This window comes from Anolis sagrei, chromosome 6 (assembly GCF_037176765.1).
Source record: "Anolis sagrei isolate rAnoSag1 chromosome 6, rAnoSag1.mat, whole genome shotgun sequence".
NCBI classification, from domain to species: Eukaryota; Metazoa; Chordata; class Lepidosauria; order Squamata; family Dactyloidae; genus Anolis; species Anolis sagrei.
Window position 1 is genome coordinate 118,367,014 of NC_090026.1, and position 24,247 is coordinate 118,391,260.

A 24,247-nucleotide genomic window follows, 5' to 3' on the forward strand; every position below is an offset into this window, starting at 1 on the left:
CACACAAAGTTAACAGATGAGGCTGGGGACATTTAGTACAGAATATAACGGGGACTGGCCTCCTATCACATGTTGGAGAAGGAGGGCTGCTAAACATCTCATATTCTTTGCCTGGGTCTTTATTGCAGAAGAATACTTGCCATTTATGGTTGATTTGAGACTGTTCGTAAATGGAGCCACAAATGGGAATACTTTATGTTTGGAGCTGAGTAATTCATGTCCCTTATTGCAGTGAAAACGTAAATAGTTTTAAATTGACTTTTAAGAGTTTATTCAAGTTTCTCAATCCCAGGAAAGGTGGACTAAAAAAAAAAAAAGATCTACCCAACTGTTTCTGGGATTTCATTTCAATCCAAGAGGTATTATCATTTCAATACAGGCTGTGCTGAATGTTCATGAATTTAGATTTTCATAATGATGTTTGGACTTTTAAAAGGGTGGGTATCTATTTATTTATTGCATGAATGTTTTATTTCAAAACCATTTGCGCATTTTTTTTCCTAAGGCAGCCACTGAAAACGAGGCCTGAAAATGCTTTCTGAAAAGCAATTACATTTGTAATAGGTACATGTGTGACCGAATGCTATATAGCAAACAGTTTCCCATGTCTGGTAAGTTTCAAGTATAATATATTACTCCTCCTCACCAGAGGCAATGGTAATTTTATGAGATGCTTTCTTCCTTACATGCATAGTCTCATATACAAAACATTTCTGAAATGCTTCTTTTAGGTTCAAACAGGGAATGAATGCCATTTCCCCTTTTGCTCATCTAATTTTTAAAAGGGCAAAGCAAGAGGGGCAAAGAGCATGTGTTTAACCTTCTGGTCATTTTCTGTATTAGAAGCACTATTTCTTAAACTGCTTTTTAATGTACTTTGAAAAAATATTAGACAGATTGGGTGGGAACGGGGCGGAAATGGGAGGGGAAGAGAAAGATTGCAAGGTCAAAATTGGGGACCTGGTGGTGGCTCCTTATGATGCCATAGAGTTTAGATTCTGTCGATGATATCAGAGTGATGCCACAAGTGATAATACCTGGTATGATTAAGTATGATAGCCTATACAGTATTCCCTCGCTACTTCATGGTTTGCTTTTAGTGGACTTGCTATTTCGCGGTTTTCAAAAATATTAATTTAAATATATATCGTGGTACTTTAGCTGTCTTGCGGGTTTTTGCCACTGCTGCTCTCCAAGGTGCTTTTCCTCCTCAGTCCTTCCTCCCTCCACCTTTGAAGGGCCTTTCCTTCCTTTCCTTCACTTTATTTTAAGTTTATAAAGACTTAAAATAGTGTATAACTACTAAAATAATGTATAAATATTAAAATAAATATAGCGTCCCTACATTGCGGTTTTTCACTTATTGCAAATGGTCCTGGAACGTAACCCCTGCAATAAGTGAGGGAACACTGTACATCAATTGCAGCTGCACAGAGTAAGCCCCTCTAATTAAATAGAAACACACACAAAAACTACCAAATCTACCAAATCAAGAAAATACACACATGGGGCATTCTTTCCAAAGTGGTGCTTTCACTGTGAGCACTGGAGAAGAGCACCTATGACCCTGTCACCACCTCTGGATACCGAAATTAGTGGATACCGAAGTTCCATTATATATAATGACATATTCAATTGGTGTCCCTTATATAAAATCGCAAAAATCAAGATTGCATTTTGGATTTTTAAAAAATATTTTCAAGTTGTGGATGGTGGAATCCATTGATACAAAATGTATGGATACAGTAGACCACTTATATTATTGTTAATTTGTAATACACATAGCAAACTTTTGTATATAGTATGTTTCACTTGGTTTTTACTTAGCAGTATTATTATTATTATTATTATTATTATTATTATTATTTCAATTACTTCTACCCCGCCCTTCTCACCCCCGAGGGGGGATTCAGGGCGGCTTACAAAGAAGGCACAATTCGATGCCTATGTCAAATATACATGCATACAAAACAGCAATTAAACAATTAACAGGTTAAAATCAACAGTACATAACACAATCAGTAAACTAATCTCATGCTCAGTGTTCAGAGTTCCATAAATCCATTCCGTTCAGTCAATTCCTGTCCATCATCAAGGTCCTTCCTCTAGCTGCCAGAACGTCCAAATGCCTGGTCCCAAATCCAAGTTTTCAATTTTTTTCTAAATGACAAGAGGGAAGTCGCCGATCTAATCTCCCCGGAGAGTGAATTCCACAGGTGAGGGGCCACCACCGAGAAGGCCCTGCTCCTCGTCCCCGCCAGCCTCACTTGTGATAGAGGCGGGGTCGAGAGCAGGGCCTCCCCAGAAGATTTTAAACTCCGAGGTGGGATGTAGAGGGAGATCCGTTCGGACAGATACACTGGGCCAGAACCGTATAGGGTTTTGTAGGTCAAAACCAGCAAAACCAGCCAGTGGAGCTGACATAACAGGGGGGTGGTATGCTCCCTGTATGCCAGTCTGGTGAGCAATCTGGCTGCCTCCCGCTGGACTAGTTGGAGTTTCCGAGCAGTCTTCAAAGGCAACCCCACGTAGAGTGCGTTGCAGTAATCTAATCGGGATGTAACAAGAGCGTGGACCACCGTGGCCAGATCTGACTTCCCAAGGTACGGGTGCAGCTGGCGCACAAGTTTTAATTGTGCAAAAGCTCTCCCGGCCACCACCGAGACCTGGGCTTCCAGGCTCAGCGATGAGTCCAGGATCACTCCCAAGCTGTGAACCTGCATCTTCAGGGGAAGTGTAACCCCGTCTAACACAGGCTGAAGACAGTATTTCAATCACACAAAAGCAGAGTGTCAACAAACGACTCGTTAGCAACAGTATAATGTTCTATGTGTTGTCGAAGGCATTCACGACTGGAATCACTGGGTTTCTGTGAGTTTTCTGGGCTATATGGGCATGTTCCAGAAGCTGTAGGGCCATGTTCTGGGTTGTGAGGTCTGTTGGAAAGTAAGCAAGTGGGATTTATATATCTGTGGAAGGTTCAAGGTGGGAGAAAGAACTCTTGTCTGTTCTCCTCCCAACAAAGGATCCCCCAGGCAGGAAGCAGCCAGGCTTTGAAGCTGCAAGGCTATTCAGTGCTTATCAAACTGGCCAATTGCGACACACTTGCCTCCAACAGACAAGAGTTCTTTCTCCCACCCTGGGCATTCCACAGATATTTAAACCCCACTTGCCTAGTTTCCAACAGACATCACAACCTCTGAGGATGCCTGCCATAGATGTGAGCAAAACATCAGAAGAATAGTTCTGGAACTTTACCATGGAACCCTGAAAACTCACAGCAACCCACTAATAACGTTCTGTCTGTTTCAGGTGCTGCTGAACTTTCTTGTAGAAAATGTTTATTCGGATGGTAGCAATATTGCATTGTAGTGCTTTACTTGTAGTGACATCTGGTGTGGGCATATTGCATTGCAGCATTTATACGTGTAACCCAAACCTAGCTGAAAGAGCTCTGTTATTCCTTTATGAAATGTTAACTAAGCTTAGATAAGAGTAGTGTACTTATTTATTTCTAATACCCATGCCATGTTTTGCGATGAGAATCAGGATGCAGCCAGATTAAAGATTTTAAAACAACAGAATCATCTATTGCCAATGAATATTGTTCATGTTGGGCTATATTTCTCATTGTATTTCATATAGTGAAATCCAAATGGTTGCAAATTATCTATATGAAACAGAGGACTTGAAAAGACTAAAATAAGAAATGTTTGAAAACTCAAGCATTGTGGGTTGACTTTACTGTTATGTGTAATGAATTGTACTATGAATCAATCTTTGTTCTGGGTTGCTGTGAGTTTTCTGGGCTGTATGGCCATGTTCCAGAAGCATTCTCTCCTGACATTTTGCCTCCAAATCTATGGCAGGCAACCTCAGAGGTTGAGAGGTCTGTTGGAAACTAGGCAAGTGGGGTTTAAATATCTGTGGAATGTCCAGGGTGGGAGAAAGAACTCTTGTCTGCTTGAGGCAAGTGTGAATGTTGCAATTGGCAAGCTTTATTAGCATTGAATAGCCTTGCAGCTTCAAAGCCTGGGTGCTTCTTTCCTGGGGGAATCCTTTTTTTGGGAGGTGTTAGCTAGCCCTGATTGCTTCCTATCTGGAATTCTGTCTGGAAACTGCAGGAAGCAGTATGCTATATATTGAAAATATATTTCATCCTTAACAGAGGTTTAATTCTGTATATAACAAACAGGCAAAACTATGCAACAATTATGTTTCCCTAAGTATAGAAGGCAAGTAAAATACGGTACTCTAGTCAAAATTCTAAAGTTCCCGAACTAAATTCTCTCTCTCTCTCTCTCTCTATATATATATGTGTGTGTGTGTGTGTGTGTGTGTATGCATGTATCTATTTAGCCATAGTATATAAAGGTGCAAAATATCACAGGAAGACATAAAAGAGTCACAATTTATTATGACTTATTGAGCTAAATAATGATCTTCCCTGCTTTTGGTTCTGTGAAGTATATGAAATACAATGAATTCAGATGCTGTTAACACTGACCAAGGGGAAATTGTCTCTGTCTCCATCATTGTAAAAGATACCGATAATCAATATGATTCAAGCTGTTTTATCACATAAGAATTACGATAATAAGATAGCACTTTCCAGTGATATCACTGTTGCTTGCTATTCAGTCACTGCTTGAACATCCTTCATGTGTGCTATTGGAAGCTAGTGTTTCTTTTCAAGCTGTGTCACTTGAAAAAGGCAGGTAAAGCTTTGCTATCTATCTTGCTCTTAGTGGGCTGCGTTGGGGGACAGACAATCAGCAACTCCAATTCTTGTGAGAAAATGGTAATATAAAAGAGGGATTTTGTTTGTTTGTTTGCTACTTCATTTACTCTGGTACAGATAGAAGCACAGAAGCTCTGTTAGTGAAGTTGGGAAATCATACGGCTGTGCTCCAGCTTCCTGGTTAAACACTTTCAGCAGCATCCTTTTGATCATAGAAACTACCAACAAACACAGTGTTTCTCAACCTTCCTAATGCCACAATCCCTTAATACAGTTCCTCATGTTATGGTGACCCCCAACCATTAAATTATTTTTGTTACTACTTCATAACTGTCATTTTGTGACTGTTATGAATCGTAATGTAAATATCTGATATGCAGAATTTATTTTCATTCACTGGACCAAATTTGGCACAAATACTCGATATGCCCAAATTTGAATTCTGGTGGGGTTGGCTGGAATTGATTTTGTCATTTGGGAGTTGTAGTTGCTGGGATTTATAGTTCACCTGCAATCAAAGAGCATACTGAACTCCACCAATGGTGGAATTGAATCAAACTTGGCACACAGACCAACATAAAATATTGGAAGGATTTGGTGGGGATTGACCTTGAGTTTTGGAGTTGTAGTTCACCTACATCCAGAGAGCACTGTGGACTCAAACAATGTTAGATCTGGACCAAACTTGGCAATGTGTCCAAATATGAACATTGGTGGAGTGTGAGGAAAATAGACCTTGACATTTAGGAGTTGTAGTTGCTAGGATTTGTAGTTCACCTACAATCAAAGAGCATTCTGAACCCTACCAATGATAGAATTGGGCCAAACCTCCCATACAGAACCCCCATGCTTTGAAGGTTTTCAGTGGTGCTAGCCTCCCTCCAGCCTCGCACGCTCCCCTTCACCCACACATGCGCACCACACTGCCATGCACCAACACACCTGCTCTCCCCTCCCCACTTGGTATTTCAGAAACAGCCCTCCCCTTGGCTGAAAGGCTGGCCAATCACAATGGAGGAGGACTTTTGGTGGGAGGATTTGCCATCTGTTTCCAAATAGCCATGTATAAATATGTGAGAGGAAGCCACGGGGAGGAGGGAGCAAGCTTGTTTTCTGCTTCCTTGGAGACTGGGACGCGGAACAATGGCTTCAAACTACAAGAGAGGAGATTCCATCTGAACATGAGGAAGAACTTCCTGACTGTGAGAGCCATTCAGCAGTGGAACTCTCTGCCCCGGAGTGTGGTGGAGGCTCCTTCTTTGGAAGCTTTTAAACAGAGGCTGGATGGCCATCTGTCAGGGGTGCTTTGAATGCCATATTCCTGCTTCTTGGCAGGGGGTTGGGCTGGATGGCCCATGAGGTCTCTTCCAACTCTTTGATTCTATGATTCTATGATTCTAGAAAGAGAAGGACAAGCAGAGAGATCTTCAGTCTTCTCTGTCAAAGGGGTTCCAAAGGTCATCAGAAATATATCTTTTCTGATGGTCTTTGGTGACCCCTCTGAAACTCCCTTGTGATCACTCCAAGGGTCCCGACTCCCAGGTTTAGAAATGCTGTACCAACACAAAGCAGAGGTGTCTATTCAGGATCTCCCTTGAATATGGGTACTTCCATACAAGATTTTCATTTTTTTTCTGTTACCAAGCCACCTTCATGAAATTTTACTGGAGTCCAGACACTGCTGAACTAGTTAAACCCATTATACAGAGAAATAGAATAGCTAAGCAGCACCTTTTTATGGCTAGTATGGAAATACATTCTCAAGATTTCATCCCACGCGTTAAGTAAAACGTTGGGGAATCATTGTTTTCCCTTTAAGCTTCACAACGCCCCGTTTGGAAATTAAAGGAACAATTTTCCTACCCATATCATCACATGTTATCCTTCCTTCAGCTTTCTTTTCAAATTATTCATTTGCCTTCCCATCACACGGGATTCATTCCTCCTCCCATTGTCTCATCCCTCATTTTCTTTTACTTGAAGGAATCCTCTGTGTTTGTTCTTGTGGAAGTACTTTTAAACACAAGATTATTAAATGACATTTCTTCCATTCTATATTAGTCTATATTAGAATTTATAAGTACAGATACCTCTTAATTCAAAAAGTATCTTTTATATCTTTTTAGATTGCTAAAAAAGATAGAAATAACCGTTCCTTCCTCTTCAGAACTAAATATTATGGTGGAAGAAAGGATTCTATACTGCCTCTCTGCTTCTCCCTCCAGAATGATGTCATTGTTATCTTTACAAGCTGACAATGAGGAATTCCCATGTGCACATTTCACACATTTCTATGTGGGAAATTAAAAAAAGAAATCAATTGCCAATCGATTTGGGAAGTATAAGAAAAAACATACTTTAGAAATGTTGAAATACCTGGAACCTATGGCATGAGCTTGCATCATGTGATGGGCTCTGTAGTTAGACATTTCTTAAATGTGTAGAGACACTATTTTTATTGCATGTGATGAAGTCCTTAGTTTACAGACATATTTTGCCTATAACATCTTTCTTTAGAGCTCAAGTTCCGGTTCTGCTCAACATGTTTATTAATGACTTAGATTAGTGGTTCTCAACCCGGGGTCCCCAGATGTTTTTGGCCTTCAACTCCCAGAAATCCTAACAGCTGGAGAGCTGTCTAGGAATTCTGGAAGTTGTCGGCCAAAAACATCTGAGGATCCCATGTTGAGAACCACTGACTTAGATAAACGGTTAGAAGGCATGATCATCAAGTTTGCAAATGACACCAAATTGGGAAGGATAGCTAATACCCCAGAAGAAGGGAGCAGAATTAAAAACAATATTAACAGATTAGAGAGATGATTGGCAAAACTAACAAAATGAAGTTCAACAGAGACTCCACTTAGAAAAAATGAAAGGCAAGGATACAGAATGGGCGACGATGCCTGGCTCGACAGCAGTACTTGTGAAAAAGATCTTGGAGTCCTCGTGGACAACAAGTTAAACATAAGCCTACAATGTGTTGCAGCAGACTAAAAAAGCCAATGGAATTTTATCCTGCATAAATAGGAGTATAGTGTGTAGATCCAGGGAATTTATGCTCCCCCTCTATTCTGCCTTGGTAAGACCACAGGGAGATGTTGACTCTTAAGCTGGAATGTGTCCAGAGGAGGGCGACTCAAATGATCAAGGGTCTGGAGAACAAACCCTATGAGGAGTAGCTTAAAGAGTTGGGCATGTTTAGCCTGCAGAAGAGAAGGCTGAGAAGAGACATAATGAGGGCCATGTATAAATATGTGAGGGGAAGTCATAGGGAGGAGGGAGTAAGCTTGTTTTCTGCTACCCTGGAAACTAGGATGTGGAACAATGGCTTCAAACTGTAGGGAAGGAGATTCTACCTGGACATTAGGAAGAACTTCCTAACTGTGAGAGCTGTTCAGCAATGGAACTCTCTCTGTGCCCCAGAGTGTGGTGGAGACTCCTTCTTTGGAGGCCTTTAAACAGAAGCTAGATGGCCATCTGTTGGGGGTGTTTTGAATGGGAGAAGGTTGGACTGGATTCTATGATTCTATGAAATGTTCTCACCAGTTGAATATCTCAGTTTAAGTAATAAATGTTGCTCTTCAATAAATGTTGTTTTGGACAGTATCTATCTCACTCTTAGTAACATTGCTTCCTACTGTTTAATTCAGGAAGACATTTACTCAACCATTTACAGTTACTCAACCATCAAGAATGCTTCCTGGTTTGTTCCATTGACAATAGTCATATGTCCTCTACCGGGACGGATAAATTCCATGAACAATCCAGATGTGCCTTTTCTGTCTTGGCAGACAGAGTAGATTCCAGACACCCATATAAAGCATTAACATAAATTTGGAATCTGTGTCCCTGCCACTGAAGCTGTAAGTGAAAATAAAAGGTATCATGACCAGGAATGCATTATAACTATATAAGATGAATCATTTGTTCAGCTAGAAAAGAACAGTTTCTGACTTCTCAGAACAGCACAGGAAAGATTGCTGCGGGGGTTCATTAGTCTTCCTGTTTTCTACATGGAGAGGTAGGGTAGAGATACATTGTGCTCTCACTTGTACCATGCAGTGGATTTAGAATAAAAAAATGCACACAATTTTCTCATCTTACTGGTTTATGAAACTGGACCATTTTTAGTGTTGATTTCTTTCTTTCTTTTTCTGGGCATGAATGACAGAGCTAAATCCTGCACAACATTCAGCCTCCAGATTATATACTGGTTGAAATTCATGTGATAGGATCCAACTTGGACTTCAGGAACAGGGAGTTGGCTGTTCCTGGAAAGGCCAGCATATGGAGTTAGCATTCTAGTTATGCTCCAGTTTGTGCATTCTGCACCATCCTGACTTAGCAAAGGGACCACATAATCACATAGAATGGATTGTAGCTGTATTCTGAAAAACAAACAGAACTAAAACTATATTCTTCTTTGTGGCCTCTTCCTCACACAAATCAGTTTTTGTGCTTGCACAGAACCACAACTGGAATGTTCCAAAGCTAGAAGTCTTTGGCAGGAACCAAACCACTTTCCTCATAATCATTCATGCCGCTATCCTCCAGAAGTACTTTTCCCTGGATTTTTCTCTGTTTTGTGCAAGAGGAACATTGATTGGTTGTTTCGCGATATTGAGAAGCCCTTTTCCCTATTTTTTTTCTGCTCATCTTGTTTGCACTTTCCAGTTCTTATTGTTGTCCCTTTTCTTTTATGAGCCACGATCAAGAAAAACAATCAACAACTTTGTTTTCCTCAAGGTTTTGGCCCAATCTATCCTTCCTATTTTATAGCTCCTAATCCTCTCCTCAAGCTATATAGTTCTTATGAATTTCTCTTTCTAGTGGTCTTTCCTTGTACCTCTTCTGTCTTGTGTAAGGACATATTGTATGAGGGTATTATATCTTCTTGGGTTTTTCTCCCCAAAGCCCTCCAGAATCAGGCTTCCTGTCTTCAACTACATTGTTAGGAAGGGTTCCTCCTTGTGATGGATCAAATGGCCTCTAATAAGAGTTTCTATTCTGCTTCTATGGAAGTGGGAAAACTTGACCTATAAAGACAAAGGGCTGTACATCTCCTATTGGAGATTTCTAAGGTAACACTATCCTGTCTGGTATTGATCTCCTCCTCAATACTGACAACATCTTTCTTGGTTCCAACTCCTTTGGTACAACTACAGATTGTCCAACATTGTATTTGGAATCCTGCCTTCCAGAAGATGGTCATCCAATCTCTGTTTAAAGCAGTGGTTCTCAACCTGTGAGTCCCCAGTTGTTTTGGCCTATAACTCCCAAAAATCCCAGGCAGTTTACCAGCTATTAGGATTTCTGGGAGTTGGAGACCAAAACATCTGGGGACCCACAGGTTGCAAATCACTGGTTTAAAGCATCCAAACAAAGGAGAGTCCATTACCATCTTAGGCAGTCTATTCCACTGTTGAACAGTCCATCAACTCCGTAAGTTCTACTGTTTAATGTTCTTGAAATTGAATCTATTGGTTTGTATTCTAGAATCTGTAGAGTAGAAAACAAGCTTACTTCTTCTTCTACAAGGTGCTCATTCACTTATATAAATAAGGATATCATATTAACTCTTACTCTTTTCTTTTCTGAGTGAAACATATGGCTTTTCATCTCTCTCTTGTGATTTTTCTCTGGTACAGTCCATCAGATTGCTTCTTTCCACTGAAGCATTTTAAGACAATGTTACTCCTCCTCCTCCTCCTCCTCCTCCTCATCCTCATCATCAATAATGAATACTTTTATTGTTAACCAATGCATAGGAGTTGGCTCAGGTGCATAATAATGGGTTTAGACTCTAGCCAAAACATCTCTTTTGTTGGTACTTCTGAAATGGAGTTTAAGGAGACTCTGCCTATGCAATGTGGAAGAAAATGTCGAATGTCTATAGTTAGTGTACATGTATGTTGCAAGATTGTGCGATCAGACAGAAACAATTACCTCTAATTATATCTTGGCATTTCTGGAAATGTCCCACTTCTTGCCAAAAAGGAATAGATACAAATATCTAAAACAAACCAATAAAACCTATAGCCTTCTTGGTGTGGTAATATTAATCTGACCAACATACCAATTTGCTCCACGGCAAGTCATGTACACTAGACGACTTAATTCCTGCTGACTAAAAGTCTCAGAAAATGTGGCGTTAAATGTTCTTCTTCACACCCAAATTGAAGAAGCAGATTTCTTCATCCCTGAAATATGAACGTGATTATGTGCTTATATCTTGCCAGTTATGCATGCCTTTTCTGAAGATGACTGGCTTTGTTTCTAAACTATATGCTTTTGAAATTGCCTGTTAGGTTTCCAGCTTGTGCCAGATTTTGATTTTATTTTTAATAAACTATCTGAAATGAGCCAATGGCCTCAGTCCACTTTACAGACTAGTGCCCACTTCACAGGCCATCACACCAACTGGTACTAATTGGTTTCATTGCTGGCAATCTCAAAGCACAGAAGGGGCACAGAGATTGAATTGAACTTGCACCTGTTTGTATGCATGAACTTTGTTTCTGTGCTTTCATATTTGTTGTTTCTGGGTCATGATGAGGCCAATTCATTACGGTAAAATATGGGAGAGGTAAACAGAAGTTTTGGGAGAAATAAAAAAGAACAGAATCTACATACAAGCAATATATCAAAGTGTCCTACTCCTCTGTGTTAAGATAACTTTCTTTTTTGTGTTATTGTAATTGGGGTCTGGTCTGTGATACAGCTCAAGTTTCAATTTCAAGTTTGATTTCATGGCACCAAACAACAATGTTTGACCCAAATGCAAGACAATTTGAAGCAGGTCCAAAAAATCTGTCGGGAAAGGGACTTAAGGAGCTAGTGTGTTTGACAGATCTGTTGCACTGATTCTTGAATGGTGAATCTTTTACATCCATATTGCTCTTCTGTTCCTCTTCTGTTAGTCATTTTTCTGCAGCCCTATTTAATGAGAAATAGGAAAAGATGGGTCAGAGATTGCTAATTGTGATTCATTTTTTCTTGCTTGCTTTAAAAAAATGAAATATGGATTTGAACTATTGTCTCCCTTAATAGTCCATTGGATTATATGCCCCCTTCAGAAGACTGACCTGATCTATGAAAAGTAACTCTTTGGTTATCAATGATACATGTTGATACAACTTTCTGGAATTTGTTGAATTAATTCGGGAGTTTATTACAGTAGGATAACAGCATCTTTGGCTTGGAATTATCACATGATGTCATCCATCTTCTATTGTTGTCCTGATGGTTTGGAAAGTGTCTCTTTTACAAACTTAAAAAAAAAAACACACAGAGACATTGGTAACTTCATTTCCTGCTACTATTCTGCTAAGATTTTAGTGCAAAAGCCCGTTTCTGTTTTATACAGATTTGGGGGGGGGGGGGGGGGGCAGGTGATCTTTGGGTTTGGCTTAATTGTCCTTTGCGTATATTCTTGTACAGGAAAAGTGAGGACAACCCTCAGGGAAACGGCCAAATGAAGACAGACTAGGGAAAGCAAAAGGGATTATACCTTGGAGGAGGTACTGGATGGGCAGTCCCAAATCCTGACTGTTATATAATGTTAGAGGAAATGAAGGTTGTAGTCACAGAAAGGTGCTCATGGTGTAAAAGGAAAGATAGGAAAACCAACTGAATAGTATTTTTAGAAACAAAACCTTATTTGCAGAAGAGTTAGTGTTTTATAGATAGATCCCTCTCAGAACTTTGTTTCAGGGATTCTCTTTGATCTCTTGACTGTTAGGACTTCATCCTATGAACTTTGGGTTCTGTTTCCATTTGAGGAGTCCCCCAAGGCCATCAGATGTCGTAAGGGCACTTCTGGTGGGAGTCTGTAGCGCATGGAAATGGAGCCTGAAGTTCTCAATCGAGGTTGAGAGTCTCAATTGATTTCTGACAGGGAAAGATGGAGTAAAGCACAGGAAAGATGGGGGAGGGCACGGTAAACACGTGGGATGGCTGGCCATCTCTGAAGATGGGGAAAGACAGAAGGGAATGGTTTAAGACAGTTCCCTCCACTTTCCCACCACCCATCTGATGACTTGTTATTCTTCATACTATTGATATTTAAAATATCTTAATGAGCCTTTAATGAAACAAATACGAATAACTATTCCTCCATTGTGCCAGATCTTTTTTGACTCCAAGTTTATAGCCAACTTCTAAGGTATGCGGTCCATTGTGGTTGAAGCCAGCTTGGCCAAAAGATAGCAGTGTTGGTATTGTATCATTTTAAGAGATCATGGACCAATCCATTAATAGGAGGAGGAGGTTTTTTTATATCTGGAAGTTTCTTTACAACCATTGTCCAAATGAATCAGCAGCTTATATAGTTTTGCCTAGTATATGATTACTTGAAATCTGGTGCCATTGAATTTAACATCATTTTCTCCTAAATAGGTGTAAGCTTGAATCAGTTTCACACAGAGTGATGGTACAATGGGAAGTTGTATTAAACTTTGGCGATGTTGGATCTGTTCATTGGAGATAACACAGAACTTCTTTAAACATTTATACTGGCCCATTTTATTCTTAATGCTCAGTAGGAATAGACAGTAGCAAGCTGAAAACCAATATAGAAGTTAGGAATGAAGCATCTGCCTAGGGACCAGATGGAACACTCTCTTGACAAAGTCTTCGTGCCACTCAATAAATCAACATCTTCAAAGCAAGCCTGTAGGGAGAGATCGTGTCTTATCTGCCATGTGATCGGCTGCACCAAATTCGAAGAACAGAAAACTGATATTAAAGAGGGATTTAAATAGATGGTTGGTAAAGGCACCATTGGTTTTTTTCTAGTATGTAAAAAGCAAGACATGTCCTGTTCCCTTCCATTGAATTTGCCATAAAGTTGAGAAAAAACAGTGTTAAGCACAGAAATGGATACAAATAAGCAAAACTCAAATGATTTCTTAACAATAGATTCAGTTAATAGTCACCTCCAGGTAAAGCGTGACTCAGGTTGAAATAGGAATTCTTACTTGATTTTGCTGGCTCTGTTGCTTCTGTTATTATTGTTGTTGCAGATCTTTAGCCATATACTAAGAGATGCACATCTCTCAAAATACAAAATACTGAAAATATTTTGTAGGGTCCTACTTGTGTTCTTTAAAATTACTTCTGTTCATTAAAATTAAGAAATTGCTCTTTTTTAAAGCTAGAAACTGGAATCTGTGGTATGCTTTCATTTGAAAACAAGAACATTATATTATACAATAATGGCAGATAAGGTCTGTTCTGCTAGAAATCAGACACAGAGCATACTGGAAAAATCATAGAGTACTACAACCCACTGGCAGGATGTAATGATCCATCAATAATTTCCACATGGATTGACACTCCACATGTTTCATTTGGAAGTATTCACTGGTCACAATTCATGAAAGTGAGGCTTTCTTTGTAGTGTGAGAGGGGCAGCTAGATGTCTGAAGCCACTGGAAGCAAAGTTAGAAATCTTGTGGTTGGACTGAACATTGGAGGAAGCCACCGAAACAGTTTAGAACTTTTTTTCTGGCCTGGGCATCCCTGCTCACCTATTGGAATCTCCAGGATAGGAAGAAGCATAGACACTTCTTGTGTATCTGGGCAGCTATGCTCTTTCTGGCTTTAAATGCCCTATTACAGGGTTTCTCAAACTTTTTCAGCTGAGGAACCCTTTTTGAAGCAAAAGTTTATCATGGATCCCCAATATATGCTTACCATATAACACACACACACACATAGTGTGTGTGTGTGTGTGTGTGTGTGTGTGTGTATCAGGAATGGGAAAACTTTTGGACACAAGGGCCACATTATGACAGACGGGGTGGGCCAGTGACAGATGGATGGAAAGTGTTTGTGTGAACTAATTGGGGAAAAAATGAACAAATGCCTATGCACACTGCACATATCTCATTTGTAGTGCAAAAATGAATAGAAAGAAAGAATACAATATTTAAAATGAAGAATAATTTTAGCTAACATAAACTTAACAGTATTTCAGTGGAAGACCCCAAGAGCCATCCATTTCAACCCCCTTCTGCTGTGCAGTAAAATCACAATCAAAGCACCCCCTAAGATAATAGCAGAAACCCCAGGGCTCACCCAGTTCAACTCCCTTCTGCCATGCAAGAAAAGCACAATCAACCCCTCCTCCCTGAGGAAATAGGGTTTTTAAAGCAAAGAAACAGGAGAGACAAACAAAAGAGTCTGGAAAGCTAGGGAGACGGGAAAGAAAGGCTCTGTGCCCTGGGAGGATGCTGCTGTTTCATCAGCTCAAAGCTTTAATTTCCCTCCATTTCTCAGGAAGAGCCCCTCATTCATTATCACTCGTGAAGCCACAAGAGCTCCATGGAGCACAGTTTGAGAACCCCTGCCCTAGTCCCATGGTGGGTTCCTGTCCTTGAGGCACTTCAGATGTTAAATTTTAGTGCATAAATGGCAGACATGCATGGAGCAACTCTCCATAGATATTTTTACATTTTATAAACAAACAAACAAAAGAAGTCTTAAGCACACAGTCTGTTTTTCAGATGAATGCCAGTGATGTTATACAAGTGTCAGTTTTTCAAATAAGGGTAATTTTATGAGCACTGAAAACTCAGATATACTGACAAATTATTTAGAAGCTTCTGTATTGCCTGTTGAATAAAGTAGATATTAAGTATAAAATAAATAAAATCTGATGCTAAAGTAAAAGAAGAGTTTAAATAAAGCAACACAGTATAAATTGTAAGTAATTTAAGCAGTATACAGTGAATTCCCTATTATCCAAAGCTCAGTTGTTCAAAACATCTTGTTACACAGATTCACTTTGTGTTTTGCATGTTAATCCTCCCTCTCTCCATAATCCTGTGTAAATATAATATTCCATTTTATCTGAGTAGATGCCCTTTCCAATGAAAGATGGGCAGTTTCTCCATAATTATTACTGCAGCCTTCAGTCTGTACTGAGTTTGCATGACAGTGCTGGGGAGGAAATAGAATCATAAAAATTTTCTCTCTGCTAATAGATGCTAAAATTCAACACAATAAAAGTCATATTTTGATGGATACACTAAGAGTATGGAATAGCTGTATAAATGCGCAAGTTCACTATTAAAACAAGTGAACGTCTTTGGTTTGTTGTTCTTAAACTCTGAAAACGGGGACTGAAGATGAGAGGGAATGCTGCTTCTGAAGGAGAGTGGGGAAGACCATCTGCAGAAAGTCACATCTATGTGTTGACCTGTTGGTTGTGAAAACAGAAAAGAAAGCTGATCACATACAATTCTGCAGATGTTGTGACAGTTAACAGAGGCATTAACAAATTGCAACCGACATGACATAGGAGCCGCAACTCTGACACAATAGCAAATGAAGGTTTTCTAACTGAAATTAAATAGCAAGAAGCAGAAGGCTAAATGGAATGCTTTGAGGAAAAACACCTTACTGTCATATTGGAGTCTCTAGCCAAGGACAAGCTAATTTTTAAGGCACGTGTTAAAAAAGTAGAATTGTACAGGTTTTGTGTATCTGAAAAGGAAACAACCAGTGTGGCGCAGCTAGTTAGTAGTCAGCTGCTTTCAATCACTACTGACCAAGAGGTCATGAGTTCAAAGCCAGCCCGGGTCAGAGTAAGCTCTTGACCATTAATAGTCTAGCTTGCTGTTGACCCATGCAACCTGAAAGAGCGTTGCATCTATCAAGTAGAAAATTTAGGTGCCACTTTACGTGGGGAGGCTAATTTAACTAATTTACGACACCATAAAACCTTCCAACAGCATATGTAAGAATGAGAAAGTACTCCATCAAGGACTCAGTGTCACAAGTGAATGGTGAAGCGACAGCACCCCTTGCGGCAGGAATTGAGCATACCTTCATGAAGCCAGAAAAAGCTGGAATGTTAAATTGCCTCTGTGTCTGTCTATATATGTTTTATGTCTATGGCATTGAGTGTTTGATATGTATATGTGCATTGTAATCCACCCTGAGTCCTCTGTGGGATGAGAAGGGTGGAATATAAATACTGTAAGTAAGTAAGTAAGTAAGTAAGTAAGTAAGTAAGTAAATAAGTTTTGCTACCCAGCATGTTCAATATCCACAGGCCACCTATAGTATTATTGTAAATACGCTTTTAAATCATACTACCTACCATGTGTAAGCTGTGACTTGAGAGCATGATTAAGAACAATACTAGTGTAAATCTAACATGTATTTTTTTATGAAAATGAAAAAGAGTCTGAAAGTTTAAGGAATGAGGTCAAGTTTAGAATACTCCTAATCTCATAACAAAGAGAACATTTGACAGTGTTGTATCTTCACTGTGCCTAAGAGGTTTCTGGATTTTTTCATTCTGACTTGTGATCCTTCATGGAGCTTCAGCACCAGTAACTAGTCTGGAGAAGTTATTTTGGTTCCTCTCATTGTCTACTTTCAAAATGTACATTTCTGCACTAACCTGCCAAATTTAAATAAATGATACCGAACACATGCAGAATGCTGGAGTTTATAGTAGTTCATTAGTGTCCTTGAACCTATTATCTCTTCAAAAACAAGAGAGGGGAATTGTGTGCATGTAGTTAGCTATTTCCCTTGGGTTTCAGTTTGAAATTTTGTAATTTTTGCTGCTATCATTGGCCATTAAAGGTTTGAGTATAGTTTGTGATAAATAAATAGTTTATTTTTATGTTTCTTTAAAATTGTTATGTAATTTTATGAATGTGTTATATTAATATCAAATTCTATGCTTTACATTGTGTGACATTTAGGGAATATGGCAGTTTTGAAAGGCAACGGAAAAATCATTCTATGTAGCTAGCTATTCCCCTTGAATAGAAATATGAATAGAAGTATGAGGTCCTTCTGGTCTACATGGTGAAAGGTTCCAGCTCAGATGTAGAGAGAAATATTTTCAGTAGTTCCCAGGAAAATATATATCTCTATTTGTGGAATATAAAGTTCATTTTCTTGCTGAATGTATGCAAACATACATACAGATGTTCCCAAATATTTTTTAAAAGCGAAGTGAACTTTATTGTTTCCAAGCTAGTCCTATTTTCCCAGCATCAATACTTAACTCATGCAATATTTGCATTATACTCCTCTGTTATAATTTTATATTTAATAACTTGTCAGAACCATTGCCGTAACCAACTTATATGATGTAAGTGGTTTTGCCCCTCCATTGCCCATCTGTGGGAATTCCCAATTTTTAGATTGTAGGCAGAGCTCCAGCAGAGATAGTTAATTGGTAGTTGTGTGTCCCGCAGTAAAATTCCACATTAGTGACATGGAAATAATATGTGAACAACAGAACTACTGTGATCGTGCTCAGCCATCAGTGTTAAATCGTTATAATTGTGTTGTGGGCCAGGAGTGATCCACCGTGTGTGGTAGTATAGACAAAGGAGACAGAAAAATGCCAAACAACGTCATTTGCTGTTTCTGTTCCTTAATTTTGACTTCAGTTGTCAGCTTGGTATTAGTGCTGTTGTGTAAGCTGTTCTGTAGGTGATATTTCCTCCCCTCCAGACTGAAAAAAAGTATAAATTTAATTGCTTTTAGGTAGCTTTTGCATTTATTTATAATGCAAAATAATTAAAACATAAACTCAAGGGAAATATTGGAGCTCCAAGTGGCATAGCGGGTTAAACCACTGAGCTGTTGAACTTGCTGACTGAAAGGTCACTGATTCAAATCTGGGGAGCAAGGTGAGCTCCTGCTGTCAACCCCAACTTCTGCCAACTTAGTAGTTCGAAAACATGCAAATGTGATTAGATCAATAGGTACCATTTCTGTGGGAAGGTAATGGTGCTCCATGTAGTCATGCCGACCACATGACCTTGGAAGTTTTTATGGATAATGCCGCTCTTTGGCTTAGAAATGGAGATGAACACCACCCCCCAGAGGCAAACACGACTAGACTTCATGGCAAGAGAAACCTTTACCTAAGAGAAATATTTTGCTAAACCATGTCTTGAAGCATCTAGATTTCTCCAAATAGGTGACAAGGTTGAGAGGGAACATTTGTAGTAGGCATCCAAATCCTTAAATGTCTTATTCTTGCATGCAATGACTATGGTAGTTTTTTCCTCACTATGGCAGAAAAATATTCCTACAATGTTCTGCCTATATTTGAATATTTTGAAATGTTGATGAGAAATCATTCTGTGTAGGAAACACATTTTCCGTCCCGAAAATAAGGTGGGGTTGTTCAAAGCTCCACATGTTTTTATCTGCAGCATAATTCCTCTGCGGTGCCTTGGGACATTTGAACACTAGGAGAAAATTACAAAAATGTTCTTGTGTCTCTATTGTTCTTCCCAGTGGGGTTCACCAACTGTTGAAGAACTCCAATTTGTGTCTCTTTATTGAAAAGTCGTGTATATTTTTCCATCACAAGATTGTAGTACAGACTAGCAATATCTCCATAGTGACTTATCCAAAATAGTTTAGATTGCATATACAGGCAGTCCTTGAGTTACAAACATCACATTTGCGTATAGGTGTGAGACAACAAGATGTGAGAGGAAATCTACCTAGGAAGGAAAATTCATTCCTGTAAGAGTTACATGGGAAAAGGTGTCTCCACTGAAGCTTTATCAACAATCCTTGTTTCCATGACAACCCAATTTTTAAAAATTCAATTTTCACAGGGACAGAAAGTGAGGTGAAATCTTCTGAACAGAGGCACAGACAGCAAAACAAAAATTACAGGGGTGCTAACTTTTCCTTGTGCTATCCAAAACCTTTCGTCCATGTCCAAGCATTATTTCCAATTTTAACTCTATATTTGGCCTTCCCACTGTTTTTAATTGTGTGTTGTCTTATTGATAATGTTGTGTATTTTATTGTCTATGTTTTTTAATTGCTTGTATTGTTGTTATTACTGCTTGTATTGTTGTGTTTGGGCTCGGCCTCATGTAAGCCGCACCGAGTCCCTTGGGGAGATGGTAGCGGGGTACAAATAAAGTGCTCTATATATATATATATATATATATATATATATATATGAGAGAGAGAGAGAGAGGTTTTAATTTAAAAAATATACCTGTTACAACTTACATTCAAATCCACTTAAGAAGAAACTTACAGAACTTATTTTGTTTGTAACCTATGGTGCCTGCACTTTAATCTGAACTATAGAACGTTAGAAAAAATATCCTTTAAAAATTCATTTTGTTTTACTTGCATTTATATTGCATCCATTTTATTTTGCTATAATATTAATAATACAATAAATAATACTGATTTTAATCGAGATTCATCTTGACTTTTGCTGTTCCTGATTAAGACTGCATTCTGTTGCGTGGAAACCACCAATTTCCTGGCATCATACTACTTCACCAGATCCCATCCTTGGCATCATATTTTCAAAATTTCAGACCTACTCCATTCTAATTCAAATGAGAATGCAGAAACAATGCAATTGTTTTCTAAACCAAAGAGCTTTCCACCTCTCCCTCTGTCAGTGCTTATACCTAAAAATAAATGAAATGTCAGCACTGGGTAAAAATTAATGGATTGTTGGCCCATTTCAGTTTGGAATACACCTCTTTGGGGATAATTAAAAAGCATGCTCCTGAACAAATGGATACAGAGCACTTTTGAGAATGCGATAATATGAATTTTAATTGCCCCGAAAGAACTGTATTTCAAAATCACATTGGACTAATAAAAAGTTTATCTCTTGTGCTTGCTAGAGATTACATCTCTTCTCCTTTCCTGTTAGTTATTGGCACCTTTCCTCATTTAGTTTTTATATCAAATCAGTGTTAGTTGTACATGAACAACCCACAGGCTTGTGAGATTCATCCTCTTTTTCTCTTGTGGTCAAGGAGAAACAAGAAGACCCTGTTTTCTTTTTCAATGAACACCAATACATTATTGTGCTTAGCTACTTTTTGATGGTTGCAGTGATGCAGCGGGTTAAAGTTCTGAGTTGCTGAACTTGCTGACTGGAAGGTTGGCAGTTCAAATCTGTGGGATGGGGTGAGCTCCCACTGTTAGCCCTGACTTTTGCCAACTTAGTTTGAAAATGTGCAAATGTGAGAAGATCAATCATGCAAGCCACATGACCTAGGAGGTGTCAGTGGACAACACAGGTTGTTTGGCTTAGAAATGGAGATGAGCACTATATTCTAGCCATGAATCAGCACCATTCCTCTGAGTTGGAGGGGGAAGCCTTTACCTTTATCTGTGTTTCGTTGTTTCTAAGGATTGAATGTTTGCCTTTGTGTCTGTGTATCCTGAAATCTGCCCAGAGTCCCCTCAGGGAAATCGGATGGAATACAAATAAAGTTTTTTTTTTTAAAAAAAAAAACGTATTTGGACAAAGCAAGCTTGGAAAAGTTACCTTTTGAATTAGAACTCCCATATCTGGGGTATTTTGGGAACTTTAGTCCTCCCCCTCTCCCCAAAAAACCTCATTTTCTAATCTCAGGGAGAAATCTCAGTTAAAATTATGCACGCTTCTCAGTTGGTGGAAATAGAAATGACGATGTGAATGTTTTCACTTTCTTTGTGATCATGCAAGAAGAGAAGAGGATGGAGGGGAAGTAGGCTCACATATGAAATGCTAAACTATGGATTGCTGCTACATCGCTCTCCTTGTAACTTTCTATGATATGTATATCCTGTATACAAAGACATTTCCAGCCAATTAGTTGATGGCACAACTTTCTCTTTCCTTCCATCTTCTTCTAGCATAGGTATGATCTCAGCAGGGTTCAATCTCTGTATCTGAGGCAAATTAAGTAGTTTCTTTTGTGTGAAAAATAAAACAAATGTTTCCACATTTAAATATACAACTGATATTGCCAAATGCATTTTTTTGCCATTCATTTTTTAAAAAAGCAAATTGATGTCCCTGCTCATTATTCAGGTATCTCTGATGGTGCAGTGGATTAAACCATTGAACTTGCTGACCGAAAGGTCGGCAGTTGATATCTGGGGAGGGGGTGAGCTCCTGCTGTTAGCCCCAGCTTTTGCCAACCTAGGAGTTTGAAAACATGTAAATATGACTAGATCAAAAGATACCACTTTGGTGGGAAGGTAACAGCGCTCCATGCAGTCATGCCAGCCACATGACCTTGGAGGCATCTATGGACAACTCCAACTCTTCAGCATAGAAATGGAGATGAACACCACCACCCCAGAATCAGACCCAACTAGACTTAATGTCAAGGGGAAACTTTTAACTTTTACTCATTATTCAAGCATAGTTTCTAGCACATGTGAAATGACCATATGTTTTATAATGCCATTGTATGATGTGTACAGAACAGTACTCTGCTCATACGGACATATCTGAAAGAATAGGACATCTCTCCAAACCATTTAGACATTATTTTAGTGCTAGTAAAACTGGTGGCATTCATGAAGTCAATTTTCATAGGACGCATGTGTGTGTCCTTCAGATTAACAGAACAAAGAAAATTAACCCAGCGATAACAGTATCAGTGATTAATATTTTGCTCTGTGTGCTGGGGTTAGGGAGGCGAAATGTCAGTAATTGCAATGATGGTATATATAGATACTAAATAATTATAGAAGCTTCAAGGTAGTGAGGCTATATAAACTAAAAGTGTTAATCATAACATTTATAAACGCAACAATTATTCTTGGGATTGTATCATTATTCAAAGTATAATTACTATATGATCAGTAGTGCATGTAATTAATGCATAATTGCTCGGAATTTGCTTCCACAACAACACTTTGCCCTTGTTTAAAGCTCATTGTCATAACATTTGTGTATAAAGAAGACACAAATTGGTCCCTAGATCTAATACCTGCAGTCCATTTCAACCGTTTTCGCTAGATCAATGTTAGTCATGTCCAAATATCCCTTACCTTTTCCTAAACCAGGTGTGGGGATGTTACTATATTGAACTACAGGAGAGTCCCGTTTATCCAACCTTCACTCATCCAATGTTCTGTATTATCCAACGCATCCAGATCCACAGCTGCTTTAATAATTTGTGATGTTTTGGTGCTAAATTCATAAATACAGTAATTAATACATAATGTTACCATGTATTGAACTGCTTCTTCTGTCGATTTGTTGTAAAACATGATGTTTTGGTGCTTAATTTGTAAAATCATAACGTAATTTGACATTTAATAGGCTTTTCCTTAATCCCTTCTTATTATCCAACATTTCCGCTTATCCAACATTCTGCTGGCCCGTTTATGTTGGATAAGTGAGACTCTACTGTAATAATAATAATAATAATAATAATAATAATATCTTTATTTTTATACCCTGCCTCCATTTCCCCTACGGGACTCGGGGCGGCTTATAAAGGGACAAGCCCAGAGAGCACAGAGTTAAAAACATAACCCAATAAGATAGCATCAAAACAAAACCAAATAAAAACATATCACAATAAAACACAACATCATAAAAACAGTATCATACAGAATGATAAAAGTGCTGATTTTAGATGGCTCTGGGTATATGCAAATTCCTAGACAGAGCTAAGGGAAAGTGCAAAATTCAGAAGGCAGGACTGGGAGGATAATGCTCATGGGCATTAAAATGTCAGGATTGTAGAGCGGAGGGCCATGCTAAAGTGCTGGAACTTAGGTAACATTGAGTTAATTCTTTGGAACTGCCTAGTCAAAGGCACAGCAGAACATCCATGTTTTTAGGTTCTTGCGGAAGGTGGACAGGGTTGGTGCCAGTCTGATCTCCCTAGAAAGAGAGTTCCAGAGCCGGGGGCCACCACCAAGAAGGCCCTCTCCCTGATCCCCACCAACCGCGCTTGAGATGGAGGTGGAAGTGAGAGAAGCGCCTTCCCAGATGATCTTAGGGCTTGTGTTGGTTCGTAGGGGAAAATGCGATTGCAACGATAGGCAGGTCCTGAACCGTTTAGGGCTTTGTAGGTAATCACCTGCACCTTGAATTGGAACCGGAAACTTTTTGGCAACCAGTTGAGCTGTTTGAATAGGGGATTTGACTGCTCCTTGTACTGTACCATGGTCCTTCACTACAAAGTATGCTAGTTAGGGCTCTTGGGAGTTTCAGTTTATCAACTTCTGGAGGGCCACACATTGTCCACAAATTAGCCTAAATGAACAACATCAGGTCACATTGTTTAGAATATGCTGCGAGTCCTGAGAATTGCCACTCACCTTTGAAAAGTTACAATTCAGTGCTATTCAGTTTTGAATCTTCTTATCTTTTATTTCTGTATTACTTGTTGCCATATAGCTATTCTCTGTAACTAAACAAAAATAACCCTATTAAATAGTAAGGCTGGTTTATAGCTCCTCAGTGACTAAGACACACTAAAAGTCCATTAAGTATAATCTCCTTTTTAAATCTCATCATAACACCCACAGTCTTCTTGGAAGACAGCATCTTAAAAGCATAGGCATTTTTTTGCATTGTACAGTATTTAGAAGGGTCTGATTAGCACAGCGATTTGCAAGAGAAGAAATCTCTGTGGATCTTCATTTAGCACCAGCAGAAAGTTACTAAAACTCATTCCGTAGCTGAAACTTTTGTTCATTATGTTTACTTCTATAATACAGAATCTT

The 24,247-nt window shown here is 39.0% G+C and overlaps 1 protein-coding gene across 2 annotated transcripts in view; it reads left to right on the top strand.

The window, feature by feature from the left end:
- Positions 1 to 24,247, top strand: part of PTPRN2 (protein tyrosine phosphatase receptor type N2) — a 686,806-nt gene that overhangs the window by 168,514 nt on the left and 494,045 nt on the right. The window lies entirely within an intron of this gene.